The sequence below is a fragment of the Choloepus didactylus genome, chromosome X (assembly GCF_015220235.1).
Source record: "Choloepus didactylus isolate mChoDid1 chromosome X, mChoDid1.pri, whole genome shotgun sequence".
In the NCBI taxonomy this organism is placed as follows: domain Eukaryota; kingdom Metazoa; phylum Chordata; class Mammalia; order Pilosa; family Megalonychidae; genus Choloepus; species Choloepus didactylus.
The window spans coordinates 30,380,933-30,400,960 of NC_051334.1; the positions used below are offsets into that span (position 1 = coordinate 30,380,933).

The window sequence follows — 20,028 nt, forward strand, 5'->3', positions numbered from 1 at the left end:
CCGCACCTAATGGAACTATCACCAAAGCCCTACAAGGCTTAACAGCCTTATTTCAGAAACTAGAAAAGAATTCTAGCATTAACAACCCACTCACAGAATGGTTGGAAAATTGGTTCGAGAAATGAAAAGGAATTGCAACATCTATTTTAATTTTCCTTATCATTCCAGCCAAAATGTTTATAACAGCTGGGTGCTACATAATCCCGTGTGCTCAAAGGCTAGTTCAAAAACCCATCAAAACCACTAGAATCAAAAATAAGAAAGATCCCTATGATGAGGAATGTAAAAAAACCCTTAGCAAATTTGGGAATCTAAAATGTGAAAACTAAAAGTGTTTAAAAAAAGAGAGGAGGGAATCTGTAAGAAAGGAATAAGTTTCGTTTTCACACAGAGACAGCATGGAATAAGGGAAATGGAGGCAAAACCAGTTTAAACAAGCCCCAAAGAGAAGAGAGAATCTGCCTGCTCCTTATATGGAAAAGTAACCATAGTTACTGGAATGTAAAGAGATATGAGGTAATATCAGAGGCGGGAACTCACAGCAAAAAAATAAAAATTTGGGGGGGATAGGCTGATCAGTTCAAAATCTCAATAATGAGCTAGTTGGCTCTCTGGGATAGGCTGTACAAATTAAAATCTCAAAGGATGAATTAGTTAGTGTTCTCGGATAGGCTGTAACCTCTGTAGTACCCAGTCAATGGGGAAACAGGGGAGGGACTTGCGAATTAGGAGTAGGAGATTTAAAGATTGCCATTCTCTTCCTCTGGCGCTCCAGCCTACCATGTGTTTGGCTGGACGCCCTATCTTGCAAGATCGTAAATAAATTCTTTTCTCCTCCAGAACCGAGAGAGCGTTTATTCCCTTACAGGTACCGCTTTATTTCCGACAGAGAGGAGTGCCAGGGGAGGGGATTGGGGTGGCTTATGAAGACTTAGGTCCACAGGGTGTGATGACAACAGAGTTTCCGCGTTTCCGCAGGGTCTCATGAGATTTTGGTATTAACAGTGATCAGGGGAGGGGAGTTTTAATGCTTTGACAATACACTACCCCCACTCCCCAAGGGGGTTTGTTGACCTTTGATGTCTGTCGTGTAGGCGGCTATGGGCACTGAACATGGCGGGGCGGGGCCCTGGGTCCTCACAGCGTCCTATTCTAAACATTCTGGGCTTGCTGTAGCTAGAAAATGCTATCCATGAACTAAACCTCTTTTTGGCATCAGGCCCTGTCTGCTATAATCATGAGTCAAAGGGCGGGGCCAGTCACTACTTCCCTGAGAGGTGATTTAATTATAAATGATCAAGATTTAAAATAATTAAATTAGGTAAGCCTATGAAGTAATCACTCTGACCCTTCTAAATGCTGCTGTTTACTTAAAATGGGTGTGTCTTAGGTTGGGTTCTCTGGAAACAGACTGTGAGATGGAGATTACAGTGCAGGAAGTTAATGGAGGAGTCCCCTGGGGAGATAAGCCCCTGGGAGACTGAAGGAAGCAGGGCTGAGTAAAAGGTGAAGTTGAACTGTGATGCAGACCCCATCAGCCAGTCCCATGGGAAGTTGGAGAGCTGGGATGGCCCTTTAGAGTTGGTAACCTTTTTTGCTTAAGTTGGGATGAGACTTTGTATATACTCCCTACTCGCCAGTATTTGGATGCAGGCTGCACCCTGGAAGGGGGCATAGCTTTGCATGAGAAAGCTACCTTCCATGGAGAGTAATTCCCAGAGAGGGGCTGAGCTCTGAGCTGGAAGGGACTGGGGGGATGAGTGCCTCAGCCCCGAATGGGGGCTCTGGGCAGGTACCACAGCACCCACTATGGGGGTATGAATTACCTCAAAGTGGGGAACTATGAGATTGGACTGGCAGCTGTTACAAGAAGACAGAGCAGAAGCTGACCATCCCCATTCAACTGAATTCCTAGTGTCACCCAGGAGCTCTTAAGTTCAGAGGAGGCAATAGCTGGAATAGCCAAAGTTTGTGTGGTCCCAGCGTGTTTTTAAAAGAAGCATAACAATCACCCCCCCCCCCCCCCCCGTCCTTTCTTTGGGGTGTTTTCCCCCACATGTCTTGCCAGCTGTTTCCTTATTCTGGAGCCCCAAGAGGGGGAGGCAGGAAGGTGTTATGATATAATCAGGAAGTCTGGCCTCAAAAGTCCAGGATGATCTCCGGGGCCTCCAAGAGGCCCGGAGGGTTGGGGGTGGGCCTGCCTTATCTGCAGACACCTTTCCCTCCACAAATAGCCACCCATGAGGCATTTTCAAAGGGAATAGTGGTCTTGAATCCAGTTACACAAATTTATTTACAAGGCTGAATTAGCTCATGTCTGCAAAGTACTTTGAGCAATTTGGATAGACTTCCTAAGTTGTTTACCTACAGTATTACCTCACCCTTAGGTCAATTTCCTAGAGGTAGGATGGGCTACATATAGCTTCCATTAGAAAATAATCTTCTCATGAGCTTTTCTAACACTTAATATGTATAATTATTAGCGATTATATATAAAGGACTGCTTGTTGAGACAAGACCATTATTTTTCACATATTTTGTATATATTTTCACTTACTAACTTTTGAGAATGGTTTATGATTTTTGGTTTAAAAGATTATATCTTTTAAAAAAATAAAGATTAAAAGAAGACAAAAAAGAAAAAGATTATACCTTGGTACAGACCATATTTAAATGAATACTTTTAGGCTGAAAGAATCAGTCATATTTTCAACATAAGATAACCAGATGTCTTAATTATGTGTGTGTGCACGTGTTTTAGCAAGTTTTAGATCAGAATCCCAACTCCCTGGATACAAATAGCCTTAAAAACCTCCAGGATTTTTGGCTAAAGAAGACTTTTAAGGACAGAAACACTGAGTCAGTTTCAGGTATGTATGGAATATCCTAATGTATAAAGTAGTCAATTTTTAATAAAAATCTGGTTACAAGGAAATCTGATTCCAGCAGCTTCAGCAAAGACAACTTATGATCGCCTCTCCTTTCCACTAATATGTAACTGATAAGAGTTTCACAATATTTGATCATTTATGAGTGGGTTGGTTTTGGACGATGGGTGGTATGGCGTGGTAGATATAATCTAGCTCTTTTGCTATCAATGGGCAATAAGAACCACTGTGTAAGAGCCCCTAACAGGTGCTGATGTTGGGGTCCATGATAATATAAACATTGTGAGCCATGGGCTGCTGGAATCTTATCCTTAAATACCAGGTGGATGTTCACTGCTTTCAGGCCCAACCAGGCCAGCAAAACCAACCCAAATACTGTGACTTTGAGGTTAAATTTTCTGTAGCCACTCCTTATCCTGTTTCTATATCAGTCAGGTGTCTTGGTATCAAACAATAGAGCCCCTCTTGCTAGTTTAAGCTAGAAAAGAGAGTTATTCCAGGGTACTAGGAGGTTTACATGATCACCAGCAGAGGTGGAATCACCCAGCCAAACTATTCCAGTGGAGACATTGCTGCCACCATTCCTTAGGACAGGTGGCTCCAATCACACCACTAATGCTGGGCATTGACAAAACTGCTAGGAACTCTGCCACGGATGCTTCTGGAAACTAGTTGTATCTGTTGCTGCGCAGGTCAGAACGGATTCCAGGCGGTGCCTCCTTCTTTGGGTCACCAACTTCTGGTAAAAAGGCTGGTGTAGGTGTGTCTTATTGGTGAAGGTTGAGATTATATGTCTGTATCCTGTGCTCTCTACACCCTGCCTCCCCCTGGCCTCCAAATTTATCTCCCCTTCTATTTTGAATTGGTTATTCAGAAGGATGAGAGAAAGCCCATAAAGCAATGAGACAAAAATTCAGAAATTACACAGAAAACCATTTTTGCTACTTTATTGTCCCATTAGAAAGGCAGTTTCAGACCTTCGAGTACTTTTTACAAACCATTAAACCCTCAGCTATTATACTTTTTTCCAAGGAATATATAAAACAGACATTCTTACCCTTAAATGAAAATGTAGGTGATTATTTATATAATCTTGGGGGAAAACTTTCTAAGCATGACACCAAAGGCAGAAACCATAAAGAAAAATATTGCTAACCTTTTTTGCTTCAGAACAAAACCTCATCAACAATGCTAAAACATTTGACAAATGGAAAAAAATTTACAACTCCTATGACAGAGACTAATTTCTTCATATAGCAAGATCTCTTATAAACCAGTAAGAAAAATATTAATACCACAGTAGAAAAACAGTCAGTGGGTATGTAGAAGTAATTCACAAAAGAAGACAGACAGATGATCGACAGTAATACATAAAGATCCTCAACCTATTAATAAAAAGATGCATTAAAATAATAAGACATAATTTCCTCCCTTTCAGATTAGCGGGGATAAGAAAGGTTTTGCTAACAGACCAAAGCCAATTTGGCAGTTCAGCAAATGGTAAGGTTCTTTGGTGAACATATTTAAGAGTAGGTCATGGCTATACATACCTGCCCTCCCAGCCTTGCTGGTTCATTACTTTGAAAGCAATTATTAGGCCAAATTCTCCAAATTCTTTCAAACAGATAAACATTTATTAAGAAGCAAGTACAAAGAGCATGAAAGACTTAATCTGAGGTAGATGCTCCTCTGCTCCTGATCTTGTGATTGGCTGGTTTTGTAGATGAGTCCAGGTAGCAGGGTCCTGTTGATCTGGCAAGACCAACAGGACTCTAGAGCTAGAATGATGTTTTAGTGGAATTAGACCCCTGGGCTGGAATCTCGTGCCTTGTTTTGTGCCCGAATGGTGGAGCCTGTACAACGTGCCTAGCCAGTTGCCTCCCCGGAACACCACTCACCTCACTAATAAAAAACATCTCTTTTCATTCCTTTTTTTCTTTAAGTGTTTAGTTTTTTTTTATTGTGAAATAAAACATATGCAGAAAAGTGATAAATTTGAAAGTACAGTTTAACAAGTAGTTATAAAGCAAATTTCAAAGTATGGAAATTTCAGGTATTTCCCTGTTCTAACATTACAGAGACTAACAAGAAATACCAACATAATGAGTCAGTAGTCACAATCATTTGTTAAATCCTATCTTCTCTGTTACAACTTCTCCCACTCATTTGATCCTTCTCCCAATCTTCAGGGATATTTGGGCAATAACCATTCTAACACTTCTACATGTTGAAAAGGGGTAGCGACAGTATGGGTTAGGGGGATGCAACTAGCTGATGTTGTTGGAGAGACTGGTGCCTCTGGGTTTCAGGACTTATCTGGCATAGGAACAATCCGTAGGTTTTAAGTTTCTGAAAAATAAACTTAGTGAGTGACACTTTTATGGAGCCTCAGGTAGAGCCCTGGGTATTCTTTAGGGTTTTCAAGGAATACTGTTGGTTGGGGCTTGGCATACTGTGGCAATTTGCAATATCTAGCTGAAGCTTGCTTAGGAGTAACCATCAGAATAGCCTCGCAACTATTTGAAATCTCTTAACCACTGATACCTTATTTTGTTACATTTCCCTTCCCTTTTTTGGTCAGGAAGGCATTGTCTATCTGACGATGCCAGAGCCAGGCTCATCCCTGGGAGTCATGTCCCACATTGCTAGGGAGACTTACACCCCTGGAAGTCATGTCCCACATAGGGGGAGGGTAATGAGTTTACTTGCAGAGTTGGGCTTAGAGAGAGAGAGGCCACATCTGGACAACAAAAGAGGTTCTCTGGGAGTGACTTAGGCATAATTATAGGTTGGCTTAGCTTCTTCATTACAGAAATACGTTTCATAAGAGCAAGCCTCAGGATTGGGGGCTTGTCCTATTAACTTGGGAGTCCGTAATGCTTGAGAGAGTATCAGCAATTTCTCAGGTAGGGAACTTTAATAGTTCCATATTTTTTTCTCCAGTTTGCCAATACTTTTTTATTATCTGCCCAACATACTCTGGAATTTATCAGGATATTGCATTAAGCTATACAGAATTACAAGATCTCATTCCCTATTCCAGGCTCATGTGTTTAGGTTGCTTAAATGAACTGGCCAGACAGGTTAATTTACATTGTGTGCTACAGAAAACTTAAGTTTTGGGCAAAATAAACATCTCTTCCTTTGGTCTCACAGAAGTTGAAATTTTAAAATACAGACAATATCATCCTTTACCATATTTTCTGATTTACTTTAGTCCCATCGAGATCGGCTTCGGTCTTACCTCTAATTGAAGTCTGATCTCTTTTTTGGCTTCTGTAACAGTTGCTGTATGGAATAATGTTGACTTTCAGAGCTGCAGGACTCGAATTCCAAGTCTTAGGTGTCACATAGGTACCCAAAGTTCCAGGGAAATACCAGGTCTTCTCTCTTTTTGATTTTGTTAGTCTAGCTAAGGGCTTTTTTTCAAGTTTGCAGATTGTATTTTTTCCCCCAATATCACCATATTTTTAACACCTTGCAAAACTGACATTCATTTGTTCTCCCTCATCTAAAAACATATTTGTACATGTTATCACAATTGTTGAGCACTCTAGGTTTCACTGAATTATACAGTCCCAGTCTTTATCTTTTTTCTTTCCTTCTGGTGTCCCACATGCTCTTTATCTTACTCTTTTAACCATACTCACAGTCATCTTTGTTCAGTGTACTTACGTTGCTGTGCTACCATCACCCCAAATTGTGTTCCGAACCTCTCACTCCTGTCTTTTCCTATCTGTCTGTCGTGCTCCCTTTAGTATTTCCCATAGCATAGGTATCTTGTTCAAAAACTCATTGTCTGTTTGTCAGAGAATATTTTAAACTCTCCCTCATATTTGAAGGACAGTTTTGCCAGATAAAGGATTCTTGGTTGGTGGTTTTTCTCTTTCAGTATCTTAAATATATCACTCCACTTCCTTCTTGCCTCCATGGTTTCTACTGAGAAATCCACACACAGTCTTATCAAGCTTCCTTTGTATGTGATGGATCACTTTTCTCTTGCTGCTTTCAGGATTCTCTCTTTGTCTTTGACATTCGATAATCTGATTATTAAGTGTCTTGGCATAAGTCTATTCAGATCTATTCTGTTTGGGTATGCTGTGTTTCTTGGGTTTGTAATTTTATGTCTTTCATAAGAGATGGGAAATTTTCATTGATTATTTCCTCTATTATTGCTTCTGCCCCTTTTCCCTTCTCTTCTCCTTCTGGGACACCCATGATACTTACATTAATGCACTTCATGTTGTCGTTCAGTTCCCTGAGACGTTGCTCATATTTTTCCTTTCTTTTCCCTATCTGTTCTTTTGTGTGTAGGATTTCAGATGTCTTGTTCTCCCATTCCTGAGTGTTTTCTTCTGCCTCTTGAGATCTGCTATTGTATGTCTCCATTGTGTTTTTCATCTCTTGTGTTGTGCCTTTCATTTCCATAGATTCTGCCAGTTGTTTTTTCAAACTTTTGATTTCTACCTTGTTTGTCCAGTGTTTTCTTTATAGCCTTTGTCTCTTTTGTTATGTCTTCCCCGAACTCATTGATTTTGTTTTTGATTTGATTTAGCATATTTCTTTGAAAATCTTTAATTGTTTCATTAAAGTGAAACGGTATCTCAAGTGTATCTTGATTGAGGTATAAGTTTGTTCCTTTGAGCCATATCTTTGTTTTTTTCCTAATGTAGATTGTAGTTTTCTGTTGTCTAGGCATCTGGTTTCCTTGGTTACCCCAATCAGATTTTTCCAATACCAGAACAAGTTCAGATCTCAGAGTGGGGTTATATTCAGTTTCAAGTCTCCCTGCAGGTGTGTCTTAGAGATTGACTGACTTTCCTGTGAGGACTCTAGCCACTGTGCTTTTCCTAACCTGCCCAGCAGGTGGTGCCTGTCAGCCTGTTGCTCCTGACTGGTGTAAAGAGGTGTGGCCCCTTTAGTTTCTGTTTTGGCTGTTTTCTCCCAGGCTCTGGGGTCTGGTTCTGAAGGGAAAGCTGGGCCCTGCCTCCTTCCTCTTAGGGAAGATACACCCCCTAGGGAATTATCATCTGCATTTGAGTTGTTGTCTCTCTGACTCTGTTATCTCCAACCCAGTCTGGGTCAGAGAGCTGCGAACTGAAAATGGCTGAGGCTCTCTCTGCTAAGCCCCTCAGGTTGGGAGAGAGAAAAAGGGACAGAAAGCCCCCTTTTAGAGCCAGTACACAGCCCCCCCGTTTCACTCATCAGCCAGAGGTGACACCTGGTCTTCTGCCTCCACCTCCTGGGACGGATGAGTCTTCTGGTTCTTTGATGTCGGTCATCACTTAAAGCCTCTGTCTGCTTATTGGGGGTTTGTAGCTTGTATTCAGGAGTCCACATTTGTTAGTTTAAGCCCCATTTGGAGCCTGGTTGAGCTACATTCGCTTGCTGGGAGAGTACTGCTTTCTACCACAGCGAGGTTTTGAAGTTCAGCCTGCCGTGGGAGAGGGGGTTCCTGATGCAGTTCTGCAATTTTTACTTACAGATTTTATGCTGCGATCTCAGGCATTCCTCCCAATCCAGGTTGGTGTACGATGTGTGGACAGTCACAGTTGTCCCCCAGCAGTCATTCCAAATTATTTACCAGTTGTTCCTGGTTGTTTATTAGTTGTTCCAGGGAACTAACTAAATTCCGCTTCACTCTATGCTGCCATCTTGCCGCCTACTCTCAACTTATGGTTTTATTTATTCTTTCTATTGTTTTTTTGTTCTCTATATCTTTTATTTCTGCTTTAATCCTTGTTATTTCTTTTCTTCTACTTGGTTTAGGATTAGTTTGCTGTTCATTTTATAGCTTCTTAAGTTGTTCCCTTAGTTCTTTTTTTTTTTCTTTTTTTTAATTCAGTTTTATTGAAATATATTCATAAACCATACAGTCATCCATTGTATACAATCAACTGTTCACAGTATGATCATATAGTTATGCGTTCATCACCACAATCTATTTCTGAACATTTTCCTTACATCAGAAAGAATCAGAATAAGAATAAAAACTAAAAGTGAAAAGAGAATACCCAAACCATCCCCCCATCCCACCCTATTTGTCATTTAGTTTTTACTCCCATTTTTCTACTGATTTTTTTTCAATTTTTTAACTTTGTTTATCAAAAAATTAAAAACAAACAGGCAAACAACAACCAAAAAAAACCCACATTTCAAACAAAGCAATGGATTAAGGAAAACAAATAACCTAAAATAACTACTTTGCTTCCAATATGTTCCTACCATACCCCAAGAAAATTAATAAACCATGTCCAAACAGAGGAGTAAGAAAAACAAATAATCAAAAATAACTACATTGCTTCCAACATGTTCCTACCATACCCCAAGAAAATTAACAACCCCTAAGAAAACAATGGAATAAGAGAAAAAAAAAACCTAAAGTAACTCTATTGCTTCCAACATGATCTTACTATATCCAAGAAAGTTTACAAACCATAATCATTCCTGAGCATTCCCATAACCTTGAGATTACCCTCCATAGTTTATCTGTTCTTATTAGATTATCATTCCCCCTCCACTAATTGGTATCTCTAGGTCCCCTACATTCTACAGTATAAAACATTGTACATTTTTCACACAATTCACATTAGTGGTAACATACAATATCTCTCTTTTTGTGCCTGGCTTATTTTGCTCAGCATTATGTCTTTTTTTTTTTTTTTTTTTTTTTTAATCTTCATTTTATTGAGATATATTCATATACCACGCAGTCATACAAAACAAATCATACTTTCGATTGTTCACAGTACCATTACATAGTTGTACATTCATCACCCAAATCAATCCCTGACACCTTCATTAGCACACACACAAGAATAACAAGAATAATAATTAAAGTGAAAAAGAGCAATTGAAGTAAAAAAGAACACTGGGTACCTTTGTCTGTTTGTTTCCTTCCCCTATTTTTCTACTCATCCATCCATAAACTAGACAAAGTGGAGTGTGGTCCTTATGGCTTTCCCAATCCCATTGTCACCCCTCATAAGCTACATTTTTATACAACTGTCTTCGAGATTCATGGGTTCTGGGTTGTAGTTTGATAGTTTCAGGTATCCACCACCAGCTACCCCAATTCTTTAGAACCTAAAAAGGGTTTTCTAAAGTGTGCGTAAGAGTGCCCACCAGAGTGACCTCTCGGCTCCTTTTGGATTCTCTCTGCCACTGAAGCTTATTTCATTTCCTTTCACATCCCCCTTTTGGTCAAGAAGATGTTCTCCGTCCCACGATGCCAGGTCTGCATTCCTCCCCGGGAGTCATATTCCACGTTGCCAGGGAGATTCACTCCCCTGGGTGTCTGATCCCACGTAGTGGGGAGGGCAGTGATTTCACCTTTCAAGTTGGCTTAGCTAGAGAGACAGGGCCACATCTGAGCAACAAAGAGGCATTCGGGAGGAGGCTCTTAGGCACAACCATAGGGAGGCCTAGCCTCTCCTTTGCAGCAACCGTCTTCCCAAGGGTAAAACCTGTGGTAGAGGGCCCAACCCATCAAACCACCAGTCCCCTATGTCTGTGGTCATGTTAGCAACCATGGAGGTGGGGTAGGCGAATACCCCTGCATTCTCCACAGGCTCCTCAAGGGGGCACTACATCTTTTTTTTTTCCTTGTTTTTTTTTTTTCTTTTTTTTTTTAACTTTCCCTTCTTTTTCAAATCAACTGTATGAAAAAAAAGTTAAAAAGAAAACAAACATACAATAAAAGAACATTTCAAAGAGACCATAACAAGGGAGTAAGAAAAAGACAACTAACCTAAGATAACTGCTTAACTTCCAACATGTTCCTACTTTACCCCAAGAAAGTTACCTAATATAGCAACATTTCTGTGAACTTGCTCCTACTATATCCATCAGAAATTAACAGACCATAGTCATTCCTGGGCATCCCCAGAACGTTAAATAGCTTATCTGTTCTTCTTGGATTATTGTTCCCCCTTCCTTAATTGCTCTCCATTGCTAGTTCCCCTACATTCTACATTATAAACCATTTGTTTTACATTTTTCAAAGTTCACATTAGTGGTAGCATATAATATTTCTCTTTTTGTGCCTAGCTTATTTCGCTCAGCATTATGTCTTCAAGGTTCATCCATGTTGTCATATGTTTCACGAGATCGTTCCTTCTTACTGCCGCGTAGTATTCCATCGTGTGTATATACCACATTTTATTTATCCACTCATCTGTTGAAGGACATTTGGGTTGTTTCCATCTCTTGGAAATTGTGAATAATGCTGCTATGAACATTGGCGTGCAGATATCTATTCGTGTCACAGCTTTCCGACCTTCCGTGTATATACCGAGAAGTGCAATCGCTGGATCGAATGGTAACTCTATATCTAGTTTTCTAAGGAACTGCCAGACTGACTTCCAGAGTGGCTGAACCATTATACAGTCCCACCAACAATGAATAAGAGTTCCAATTTCTCCACATCCCCTCCAGCATTTGTAGTTTCCTGTTTGTTTAATGGCAGCCATTCTAACTGGTGTTAGATGGTATCTCATTGTGGTCTTAATTTGCATCTCTCTAATAGCTAGTGAAGCTGAACATTTTTTCATGTGTTTCTTGGCCATTTGTATTTCCTCTTCAGAGAACTGTCTTTTCATATCTTTTGCCCATTTTATAATTGGGCCGACTGTACTATTGTCATTGAGTTGTAGGATTTCTTTATATATGCAAGATATCAGTCTTTTGTCAGATACATGGTTTCCAAAAATTTTTTCCCATTGAGTTGGCTGCCTCTTTACCTTTTTGAGAAATTCCTTTGAGGTGCAGAAACTTCTACGCCTGAGGAGTTCCCATTTATCTATTTTCTCTTTTGTTGCTTGTGCTTTGGGTGTAAAGTCTAGGAAGTGGCCGCCTAATACAAGGTCTTGAAGATGTTTTCCTACATTATCTTCTAGGAGTTTTATGGTACTTTCTTTTATATTGAGATCTTTGGTCCATTTTGAGTTAATTTTTGTGTAGGGGGTGAGGTAGGGGTCCTCTTTCATTCTTTTGGATATGGATATCCAACTCTCCCAGCCCCATTTGTTGAAAAGACCATTATGACTCAGTTCAGTGACTTTGGGGGCCTTATCAAAGATCAGTCGGCCGTAGATCTGAGGGTCTGTCTCCGAATTCTCAATTCGATTCCATTGATCTATATGTCTATCTTTGTGCCAGTACCATGTTGTTTTGGCAACTGTGGCTTTATAATAAGCTTCAAAGTCAGGGAGTGTAAGTCCTCCCACTTCGTTTTTCTTTTTTAGAGTGTCTTTAGCAATTCGAGGCATCTTCCCTTTCCAAATAAATTTGATAACTAGCTTTTCCAAGTCTGCAAAGTAGGTTGTTGGAATTTTGATTGGGATTGCATTGAATCTGTAGATGAGTTTGGGTAGAATTGACATCTTAATGACATTTAGTCTTCCTATCCATGAACATGGAATATTTTTCCATCTTTTAAGGTCCCCTTCTATTTCTTTTAGTAGAGTTATGTAGTTTTCTTTGTATAGGTCTTTTACATCTTTGGTTAAGTTGATTCCTAGGTACTTGATTTTTTTAGTTGCTATTGAAAATGGTATCTTTTTCTTGAGTGTCTCTTCAGTTTGTTCATTTCTAGCATATAGAAACATTACTGACTTATGTGCATTAACCTTGTATCCCGCTACTTTGCTAAATTTGTTTATTAGCTCTAGTAGCTGTATCGTCGATTTCTCAGGGTTTTCTAGATATAAGATCATATCATCTGCAAACAATGACAGTTTTACTTCTTCTTTTCCAATTTGGATGCCTTTTATTTCTTTGTCTTGCCGGATTGCCCTGGCTAGCACTTCCAGCACAATGTTGAATAACAGTGGTGATAGCTGGCATCCTTGTCTTGTTCCTGATCTTAGAGGGAAGGCTTTCAGTCTCTCACCATTGAGTACTATGCTGGCTGTGGGTTTTTCATATATGCTCTTTATCATGTTGAGGAAGTTTCCTTCAATTCCTACCTTTTGAAGTGTTTTTATCAAAAAGGGATGTTGGATTTTGTCAAATGCTTTTTCAGCATCTATTGAGATGATCAATTGATTTTTCCCTTTTGACTTGTTAATGTGTTGTAATACATTGATTGATTTTCTTATGTTGAACCATCCTTGCATGCCTGGAATGAACCCCACTTGGTCATGGTGTATGATTTTTTTAATGTGTCTTTGGATTCGATTTGCAAGTATTTTGTTGAGGATTTTTGCATCTATATTCATTAGGGAGATTGGCCGGTAGTTTTCCTTTTTTGTAGCATCTTTGCCTGGTTTTGGTAGTAGATTGATGTTAGCTTCATAAAATGAGTTAGGTAGTGTTCCATTTTCTTCAATGTTTTGAAAGAGTTTGAGTAAGATTGGTGTCAGTTCTTTCTGGAAAGTTTGGTAGAATTCCCCTGTGAAGCCATCTGGCCCTGGGCATTTATTTGTGGGAAGATTTTTGATGACTGATTGGATCTCTTTGCTTGTGATGGGTTGGTTGAGGTCTTCTATTTCTTCTCTGGTCAGTCTAGGTTGTTCATATGTTTCCAGGAAATTGTCCATTTCCTCTACATTCTCCAGTTTGTTGCCATAAAGTTGTTCATAGTATCCTATTATAATTTTTTTAATTTCTTCAGGATCTGCAGTTATGTCACCTTTTTCATTCATTATTTTGTTTATATGGGTCTTCTCTCTTTTTGATTTTGTCAGTCTAGCTAGGGGCTTGTCAATCTTGTTGATCTTCTCAAAAAACCAACTTTTGGTGATATTTATCCTCTCTATTGTTTTTTTGTTCTCTATGTCATTTATTTCTGCTTTAATCCTTGTTATTTCTTTTCTTGTACTTGGTTTAGGATTGGTTTGCTGTTCATTTTCTAGCTTCTTCAGTTGATCCATTAGTTCTTTGATTTTGGCTCTTTCTTCCTTTTTAAATTATGCATTTAGAGCTATAAATTTCCCCCTCAATACCGCCTTCACTGCATCCCATAAGTTTTGATATGTTGTATTCTTGTTTTCATTCGTCTCTAGATATTTAGTGATTTCTCTTGGAATTTCTTCTTTAACCCACTGATTGTTTTGGAGTATATTGTTTAACCTCCAGATATTTGTGAATGTTCTAGATGTTTGATGGTTATTGACTTCTACTTGTATTCCATTGTGATCAGAGAATGTGCTTTGAATAATTTAAATCTTTTTAAATTTATTGAGGCTTGTTTTATGCCCTAGCATATGATGTATGCTGGAGAAAGTTCCATGAGCATTAGAGAAGAATGTATAGCCTGGCGATTTGGGATGTAACCTCTATGTATGTCTGTTAAGTCAAATTCACTTACCACATCTTTTAGGTTATCAATTTCCTTATTGGTCCTCTGTCTCGTTCATCTGTCTGTAGGAGAGGGTGATGTAGTGAAATCTCCCTCAATTATTGTGGAACCATCTATTGCTTCCTCCAGTTTTGCCAATGTTGTCTCATGTATGTTGGGGCACCTTGATTGGGTGTGTAGACATTTATGATTATTTCTTCTTGTTGAATTTTCCCTTTTATTAGTACATAGTGTCCTCCTTTGTCTCTTATGACATCCTTGCATTTCAAGTCTGTTCTATCTGAGATTAATATTGCTATCCCTGCTTTCTTTTGGCTGTAGATTGCATGAAATATTTTTTCACATCCTTTCACTTTCAGTTTCTTTGTGTCTCTGGGTCTAAGATGAGTCTCTGATAAGCAACATATTGATGATTCATATTTTTTAATCCACTCTGCCAGTCTATAACTTTTAATTGGGAAGTTGAATCCATTCACATTCAGTGCTATTACTGTGAAGGCAGTTCTTGAATCAGCCATCATATCCTTTGGTTTTTGTCAGATGTATTCCCCCCCCTCTTTATTTCTTTTAACGTACCCTTACTAAAACTCTTTTGTTCTGTGCCCATCTCCAGACCTCTGTCTCCTTTTTTTTCCTCAGCTGATAGAGCACTCTGTAGTATTTCTTGTAGGGCAGGTGTCTTGTTAGCCAATTCTCTTAGCATTTGATTTTCTGTGAAAATTTTAAGCTCTCCCTCAAATTTGAGGGAGAGCTCTGCTGGACAAAGAATTCTTGGTTGGCAATTTTTCTCTTTCAGAATTTTAAATATGTCATGCCACTGCCTTCTCGCCTCCATTGTGGCCGCTGAGTAGTCACTACTTAGTTTTATGTTGTTTCCCTTGTATGTGGTAAATTGCTTCTCTCTTGCTGCTTTCTGAACTTGCTCCTTGTCTTCAGCATTTGACAGTCTGATCAGAATATGTCTTGGAGTGGGTTTATTTGGAATTATTCTGTTTGGAGTTTGTTGGGCATCTATGATTTGCATATTTATGTCTTTTAGAAGTGTTTGGAAGTTTTCCCCAACAATCTTTGAATACTCTTCCTAGTCCTTTATCTTCCCCTTCTGGAACTCCAGTGGTTCTTATATTTGTGTGCTTCATGTTGTCCGTCATTTCCCTGAAATACATTTCAAATTTTTTTCAGTTTTTTTCACCATTTGTTCTTTTTTGCTTTCACTTTCCAACACACTTTCTTGGAGTTCGCTTATTTGTTCCTCTACTTCTTCAAATCTGGTGTTATGTGACTCAATCCTTTTAATTTGATCAACAGTTTCTTTTATTTCCATAATGTCTGCTATTTTTTTTGGTTACTCTTGCAAATTCTTCTTTGTGCTCTTCTAGGGTCTTCTTGATGTCCTTTATATCCTGTACCATGATATTGTTTGTGATTACTTCTTTGATTAATTGATCCAAGTTCTTTGTCTCCTCTGGCTTTTTAATTTGGACATTTGGGTTATCCATATCTTCTGGTTTCTTCATATGCTTTATAGTTTTCTGTTGTTTTTGGCCTCTTGGCATTTGCTTATCTTGATAGAGTTCTTTTAGGATATGCAGGGTTATTTAAACAATTATCTATGATTTGTGTGGGCCACAGCTTGGTGGAGTGCACTTTCCCTGACCTACCAGCAGACGGTGCTCCAGAACCACAGTACTGACAGCCCTGTGGGTGGGGAGTATACCCTGTGCAGTTTGGCAGGAAGATGGTTCTAAGACACAGTACTCCTTGCTGTTCCTGGGGCTGTGGGTAGAATACCCTGGGACTGCAGAACTCATCCAACCCTTCAACTCAGATTCCCCACAGACCCTCTCTGCCACGGTCCCACAAGTCCCTGGGATTGGTGTAGGGCTCCTGACACTTCCATGCTGCATCTCTTCCTCTAGGCTGTGCACACTGTGGTCTTCCGTGGAGAAGGAATTTGTGCCATCAGAAGCCAGCCGAATCCTGAATCCCCTCAGGGAAGCCCTTGGCTGCAGCACTGGCAAGGGGTTTCTCCCAGCCATCTGCAAAGATGGCTGCTCGGAGCTTGGAAACTACCTGCTTCCATGATCACCCACCTGCTGCAGCGGCCTGTCCGTGGCACAGGGACTCTTAGCTGCAGGTATACGAAGCGTTATCACCCACACCAGATACTGAGGCGGGTGCCCAGGGCATGGGAGGTACTCCCCACCCCACTCAACTGTGGGACTGGCTGCCGGTTCCCTGGCAGCTTCACGGGTCTTAGACTAACCTGCCTCTGAACACAGTCTCTCAGTTTCTTCCCACCACGATTGCCTATGACTCTGGCTGCCTTTTTGGTTGCTTTCCAGACTGAATACTCACACGTCTCCAAACAGTTTCATGGTTTCTCCAAGTATACAGACACTGTGGGTATAGAAGGCCCTGCCTAGACATTGGAACCCTGAAACCACTTTTCTGGAGCACTTTCTGTCTTTTATCTCTTGTTTTTTGTGGAGGAGAATTTTTCTGTCTCTCCTAATCTGTCCTCTTGGATCCCCAAATTAACATCCTTTCATGTGCGTTTTAGCCATTTGGATATCCTCTTCAGAAAAATGTCTATTCATATATTTTGCCCATTTTATAATTGGGTTGTTTGTTCTTTTGTTGTTGAATTGTAGAGCTTCTTTATATATACTGGATTTCAAACCCCTGTTAGATTTATGGTTTCCAAATATTTTCTCCCATTGAGTTGATAGCCTCTTCACCTTTTTGACAAAGTCCTTTGAGGCACAGGAGCATTTGATTTTGAGGAGTTCCCATTTATCTATTTTGTTTGTTTGTTTCGTTACTTGTGCTTTAGGTGTAGGGTCTAAGAAGCTACTTCCTATTACCGGGTCTTGAAGATGCTTCCCTATATTTTCTTCTAGGAGTTTTATGGTACTCGCTCTTTTATTTAGATGTTTAATACACCTTGAGTTAATTTTTGTTTAGGGAGTGCGGTATAGGTCCTCTTTCATTCCTTTGGCTATGGATATCCAGTTCTCCCAGCCCCATTTACTGAAGAGACTATTCTGTCCCAGTTTGGTGAATTTGGGGGCTTTGTAAAAAACCAATTCAGTTCTATTCCATTGATCAATATGTCTATCTTTGTGCCAATACCATGCTGTTTTTTTAATACACTTTTTTATATTCATTTTATTGCGATATATTCACATACCACGCAGTCATACAAAACAAATCGTACATTCAGTTGTTCACAGTACCATTACATAGTTGTACATTCATCACCAAAATCAATCCCTGATACCTTCATTACCACACACACAAAAATAACAAGAATAATAATTAAAGTGAAAAAGAGCGATTAAAGTAAAAAAGAACACTGGGTGCCTTTGTCTGTCTGTTTGTTTGTTTCCTTCCCCCATTTTTCTACTCATCCATCCATAAACTAGACAAAAGGGAGTGTGGTCCTTATGGTTTTCTCAATCCCATTGTCACCCCTCATGAGCTACATTTTTATACAATCATCTTCAAGATTCATGGGTTCTGGGTTGTAGTTTGATAGTTTCAGGTATCTACCGCCAGCTAACCCAATTCATTAGAACCTAAAAAGGGTTGTCTATATTGTGCTTAAGAGTGCCCACCAGAGTGACCTCTCACTCTGGAATCTCTCTGCCACTGAAGCTTATTTCATTTCCTTTCATTTCCCCCTTTTGGTCAAGAAGATGTTCTCCATCCCATGATGCTGGGTCTACATTCCTTCCCGGGAGTCATATTCCATGTTGCCAGGGAGATTCACTCCCCTGGGTGTCTGATCCCACGTAGTGGGGAGGGCGGTGATGTCACCTTCAAGTTGGCTTAGCTAGAGAGAGAGGGCCACAACTGAGCAACAAAGAGGCACTCGGGAGGAGGCTCGTAGGCACAATTAAAGGGAGGCCTAGCCTCTCCTTTGTAGCAACAGTCTTCCCAAGAGCAAGTCCTGTGGTAGAGGGCTCAACCCATCAAACCACCAGTCCCCTATGTCTGTGAGCACATTAGTAATCATCGAGGTGGGGCAGGCCAATACCCCTGCATTCTCCACCAGCTCCTCAAGTGGGCTCTGCATAGTTTCTTCCTTGTTTTTTTTTTTTTTTAAATCAACTGTATAAAAAATAAAATAAAAAAAATTTAAAAAAACTACAATAAAAGAACATTTCAAAGAGACCATAACAAGGGAGTAAGAAAAAGACAACTAACCTAAGATAACTACTTTACTTCCAACATGTTCCTACTCTACCCCAAGAAAGTAACCTAATATAGCAACATTTCTGTGAACTTGTTCCTACTATACCCATCAGAAATTAACAGACCATAGTCATTCCTGGGCATTCCCAGAACATTAAATTTACCCACGATAGCTTATCTGTTCTTCTTGGATTACTGTTCCTCCTACCATAATTGCTCTCTATCGCTAGTTCACCTACATTCTACATTATAAACCATTTGTTTTACATTTTTCAAAGTTCACATTAGTGGTAGCATATAATATTTCTTTTTTTGTGCGTGGCTTATTTCGCTCAGCATTATGTCTTCAAGGTTCATCCATGTTGTCATATGTTTCACGACATCATTCCTTCCTACTGCCGCATAGTACTCCATCGTGTGTATATACCACATTTTATTTATCCACGCAACTGTTGAAGGACATTTGGGTTGTTTCCATCTCTTGGCAATTGTGAATTAATGCTGCTGTGAACATTGGCGTGTAGATATCTGTTTGTGTCACCACTTTCCAATCTTCTGGGTATCTACCGAGAAGTGCAATCGCTGGATTGAAGGGTAACTCTATATCTAGTTTTCTAAGGAACTGCCAGACTGACTTCCATAGTGGCTGAACCATTATACAGTCCCACCAACAATGAATAAGAGTTCCAATTTCTCCACATCCCCTCCAGCATTTGTAGTTTCCTGTTTGTTTAATGGCAGCCATTCTAATTGGTGTGAGATGGTATCTCATTGTGGTCTTAATTTGCATCTCTCTAATAGCTAGTGAAGCCGAACATTTTTTTCATGTGTTTCTTGGCCATTTGTATTTCCTCTTCAGAGAACTGTCTTTTCATATCTTTTGCCCATTTTATAATTGGGCTGTCTGTACTATCATCATTGAGTTGTAGGATTTCTTTATATATGCAAGATATCAGTCTTTTGTCAGATAAATGGTTTCCAAAAATTTTTTTCCCATTGAGTTGGCTGCCTCTTTACCTTTCGGACAAATTCCTTTGAGGTACAGAAACTTCTAAGCCTGAGGACATTCCATTTATCTATTTTTTCTTTTGTTGCTTGTGCTTTGGGTGTAAAGTCTAGGAAGTGGCTGCCTAATACAAGGTCTTGAAGATGTTTCCCTACATTATCTTCTAGGAGTTCTATGGTACTTTCTTTTATATTGAAATCTTTGATCCATTTTGAGTTAATTTGTGTGTAGGGTGTGAGGAAGGGGTCCTCTTTCATTCTTTTGGATATGGATATCCAACTCTCCCAGCCCCATTTGTTGAAAAGACCATTATGTCCCAGTTCAGTGACTTTGGGGGCCTTATCAAAGATCAGTCGGCCATAGAACTGGGGGTCTATCTCCGAATTCTCAATTCGATTCCATTGATCAATCTGTCTGTCTTTATGCCAGTACCATGCTGTTTTGACAACTGTGGCTTTATAATAATCTTCAAAGTCAGGGAGTGTAAGTCCTCCCACTTCGCTTTTCTTTTTTAGAGTGTCTTTAGCAATTCGAGGCATCTTCCCTTTCCAAATAAATTTGATTACTAGCTTTTCCAAGTCTGCAAAGTAAGTTGTTGGTATTTTGATTGGGATTGCATTGAATCTGTAGAT

The 20,028-nt window shown here is 39.7% G+C and overlaps 1 pseudogene; it reads right to left on the reverse strand.

The window, feature by feature from the left end:
* Window positions 1–16,229, reverse strand: part of LOC119522067 — a 52,194-nt pseudogene extending 35,965 nt beyond the window's left edge.
* Between the last annotated feature and the right edge of the window lie 3,799 nt (window positions 16,230–20,028).